Source organism: Mustela nigripes, unplaced genomic scaffold, assembly GCF_022355385.1.
Source record: "Mustela nigripes isolate SB6536 unplaced genomic scaffold, MUSNIG.SB6536 HiC_scaffold_462, whole genome shotgun sequence".
Taxonomy (NCBI): Eukaryota; Metazoa; Chordata; class Mammalia; order Carnivora; family Mustelidae; genus Mustela; species Mustela nigripes.
In genome coordinates, this window is record NW_026739869.1 from 29,031 (window position 1) to 34,062 (window position 5,032).

Genomic DNA, 5,032 nt, shown 5'->3' on the forward strand with positions numbered 1-5,032 from the left:
CACTCTCAAACTTAAAACTATTAGAAAATGTTGTATAAAGGTAATAGGAACAAGTAGAATAGTGATTGAAGGGACAAGTTAAAAGTCTCAGAACTTAGAAGGAAGAAAGGCTTAGGGGAAAATGTTAAAAAAGGAGAAAAAAAAACCCACTTGAAAAAAATATTGACCTACAGTTAAAACAGACCTCTTTCCCTTATATCCCTCTTTCCAGGTGTTAGGTGTTTCCAAGATTCTGATTTTTTTTTTTTATTATCATTTATTACCTTGAATTATCAATTACCTTAAAGCATTAATGATACCAAATTATAAAGAAAAGTGGATAATCCCAATGGAATGCAGCAACTCTTTTGTAGTTCCTTAACTCTATTTCTTCTTTTCTTGCTAATGTCCAATTAAATTATTTTTACTCTGACTATTGTATCATACCATACCATACAGGTCACCTTTTATAATGTTCCCTAGACAACAAGACACTAATCTCTTTTTTTCTTATACTTTTGCTTACTTAACCTTCATTTTTATTTATTTATTTATTTATTTATTTATTTATTTATTTATTTTTATGAACATGTATTTTTATCCCCAGGGGTACAGGTCTGTGAATCGCCAGGTTTACACACTTCACAGCATTCACCAAAGCACATACCCTCCCAATGTCCATAACCTTCATTTTAATCTCAAACATCATTTGTACCAAAAAGATAATTGATATAGTATTAGATATATGCCTTCATTTTTACATGGCTTTTTATAATGTTTTTCCTGCTGTCAAAGACATCCTTTTTATTTTCTTTGACTTCCCAGTTTATAAAGAGATTTAAATGTAAATGTAAGATACTTCAGATGAAATTTTAGAAAATTGTTAGTAACAGCCTTTGTATAATAAAGCATTTACCATGTGATATCAACCACCTTTAAAGGTTTAAAAGTTATTTTTGTTAATATTCTGATGTTGATGGTGCCAAGGCTTAAAAACATCATTAAATACATATATAAATTCAGAAAGAAGACATCTTAGGTTTATAATGAGAAATACAATAAAATGGATCACTTGACTGGCCCAGCACATTTTCTCATTAGAGAGGGTCAACTAAATGGTGGGAAGGAAATGATGAGAATTTTGCTTGGTTTATGTTAACTTATAACACTGTAATTATATGAAGGACATATAACATGCCTTTATAAACTCTTTCATACACATTGTTAAATACTCCTTCGTCTCCCCCGATTAGGTACAAATACAATGTAATATATACATACATAAACACATAGAATTTGGTAAAATTCTTAAAATGGTGATAACCTTAGCCAGGGCTGTTCAAGTTCTGTACAATATGTTTCTGTCTATGGGTTGACTATTTGCATCCTCCTAAAATTCATCCTCTGAAGTATTAATCCCCAGTGTGATGGTTTTAGGAGGTGGGGCCTTTGGGATGTGGGGAGAAGATTAGGTCATGAGAATGGAACCCTCATAAATGATTAGTGTTCTTATGAAAGAGAGCCCAGAGAGCTACCTCATCCCTTCTCCCATGCAAGAAGTCTGCAACCCAAATGTGGGCCCTCATCCTTTCTTGCTGGTATGCTGATCTGGGACAACCAGCCTCCCCAGTACTGCAAGAAATAAATTTCTCGTATTTATAAGCCACCTAGTCTCTGGTATTTTGTTATAGCAGTCTGAGCAGACTAAAACTTTTCCCTATTTTTAACTTTGATGTACAGTCATTTTTCCTTAATCTCAAGACCCTGGAGAATAGCCATTTAATGGTCAAGTCCTCAGGACTACAATGGTTTTGTTTTTACTTTTATTATATTTCAAATGTTATTTCTTCCCCTCTCTCTTCCTTTTTGATTTATTTAATTTATTTACATTGTATTTGTTTTCATAAATATTGTGGATATAAAGGTATGCTAATATCACAAATGAACTGATTTCATAACATCAACTTAATACAAACTATTTACATTCAAACTCCAGCTCAACATTTCACTTTCTTAATTGTGATTATTAATTTATCCTAATATTTAGTATTTAATACAAGAGAATTTCATGTTGTCCTTTCTTCTTCTATATTTTAAAATCTATTTAAGGGAAATTTATTTTCAACCTATTATTATGAGGATAAATGACTATAATTTGGCACAAGGAAGGCTTCTCTGACAGTGGTAATGTTCTGTTTCTTTATCTGGAGGATTGTTAGGTAGGGAATATTCTTTCGTCTTTGTAAATATTCACCAAGCTGCATAATTAAAATTTGTACACATATTATCCATATAAGTGATTCTTTAATAAAAGTTTCTTTAAAAGCATTTTTGGGATGATCTGTAATTTAAATAATGAAACCTTTATTTGCATGAATCTTGAAAGTTATAAGCAGCATGTTAATCATGTTTAATTTTTTTCTGGATATAAATAGAAACAATTATATTTAGATTCATATATTTACAGAATTTTTAAAGATGACAAGCACTGGAATCATCTATTTCAAACCCCAAATTATATAGAAGATCAAGGGGACTTATAAAAAATAGAGAGTTAATTTTCTTGAACTAGAATTAGAAAGTAGCTCACTGGATAATATTGATACACTTAAAAATAACATCTGGGTCATTCTGCAGTTTATCTTGCTTGGGAAAATAGTCAAAGAGACATTCCAAAGAGGATAAATAAAAGCTTAGATAAGATACAAAGTCTGAAATAATTGGTTACCTGTGGTTGTTTAGACCTTATTTTAATTTATATTTCTTAATTATCATATTCTCCATGATAAGGAATTTTTATATTATGGGCTGCCATGTGTATTGTAAACAATTATGAAGAGGTACCATGTCATATTGCCATCAATGTCATTATTAAAAATGATATTCTGAGGTTTAGTAGTATGTGTGTGTGTGTGCATATACATTACATGTAATTTAATTTTATGTTCATTCCATTGATAAATTTACGGATTTAATTTCCATTTTACTGCCTCATCTTATCTCATAAGCCATGATCTCTATAATAGGATTAGGAAGACTCAGGCTGACATACAAGCTAACACTCTTTCATCTGGGACACTCAGAGGTCACTATACCGTTGTGATCTTTTATAGAGTAATATATAATTAAACTGGAACTTTTTCCAACAGGATATTATAAGAGATAAAATACTTAGTAAGTTTCCAAAACGATTAAACATTTATACAAGAATAGCATATGCTAGGCTAAAAATAAAGGCTATTAATAAAAGCCTCTATGCAGTATTGCTGTCACTGAATCCATCTGTCCCTGTGAGGACTCAGCATGTTCATCTTAGTGCCAAGAGAGCTGTCCTGTGTTACAAGGACTTTGAATGACCTACCACCCATGAATGCAGTCATCTCTATATTCTTTCAGCTGAATGACTGGCCTAACAGAAAGGGAACTGTTCTTTGAATCTAGTGATCTTTCTAGAACCATTCTAGCCCCAATAGTTTTTCAGGTTTCAGTATGTGATATAAAAAGCTAATGCCTCAGGTGCCTTGTCAAGAAAATAGAGTGAAATCACTTTCAATTTCACTGGCAAGTTGTTTGTGCAATTAATATAAGGTGATTCATTTGAAAGCACTGTATAGTTATATATTGGCTTTAGCAGTTTTGAGAGATAGACCCCTTGAGAAGGAAGAATTATTGGAGGTGTCAATTTTAAACTTCCATCTGATGAATAAATCCTCTCTATGACTTACAGATATTTATTCTTACATGGGATATCTATAGTAATTTGGAACTCATCCTCCAAAGTGGTCTTTTCTCTTATTAGCTACAACTGTTACAAGTGCTGTCTTCTCATAAATCAAAAAAATTTTTTCTTATTGTTTCTAGCCAATGTCCTTTAACTTCCTTAGATCACATAAAACAAATTTTAACTTTTTTCTACTTAATTTAGTACCTAAATATTTATTAAATGCCATGTGGATTACACAAATGTGAATGATACAATCCATACCCTTAATGGTCTAATGAAAGCGGGGAACAGAAATGAATATCGGTCATTAAAATACAATAGACTAATTGCCTCCTACTTTAGAGTTATGCAGAGAGTGGTAGCACTGGAAGACAAGTGGCACCTAACTAAATTTAGAAGAAAACTCTTGAGGGGCACCTGGGTGGCTCAGTGGGTTAAAGCCTCTGCCTTCTGCTCAGGTCATGATCTCGGGATCCTGGGATTGAGCTCTGCATCGGGCTCTCTGCTCTGCTCGGTGGGGAGCCTGCTTCCTCCTCTCTCTCTGCCTCCTTCTCCACCTACTTGTGATCTCTGTCTGTCAGATAAATAAATAAAATCTTTAAAAGATTTTAAAGAAGATTCTTTTAAAGAATCTTTAAAAGATTTAAAAGAAGAAGAAGAAGAAGAAGAAGAAGAAGAAGAGAACTCATGAGAAAGATAGGAAATAAAAAAAAAAAAGTTTATGCAAAATGTGGTATCATTGGAAGACAAATGGCACCTAACTAAATGTAGAAGAAAGCACATGAGAAAGATAGAAAATATAAAAAAAGAGTTTATACAAAAACATGGGTTCTGACCATATTCAAATTCTAAAAGACATTTGTACATCATTAATCTTTTTATTTTTTCCTGAAATTTAAAGAACTCCATCTCATGAGTCTGTTCTATTTTACGTCTTTAAGTCTGTCAGTAATCCAGGAGCTTTTCACTTGATCAAATTTTAGTTAACCAATACTCTCTTAATTTGGAAGCCAGATGGAAGTATACATTGTTAAGTCTGGACTGGCTTTGGTTGGTATAGAAGCAATTATAGTATCAAAGAATAAATGAAACAAGATGGGATTGGGAGGGAGACAAACCATAAGTGACTCTTAATCTCACAAAACAAACTGAGGGTTGCCGGGGGGAGGGGGTTTGGGAGAAGGGGATGGGATTAGGGACATTGGGGAGGGTATGTGATTTGGTGAGTGCTGTGAAGTGTGTAAACCTGGTGATTCACAGACCTGTACCCCTGGGGATAAAGATATATGTTTATAAAAAATAAAAAATTTAAAAAAAAAAATAAAAAAA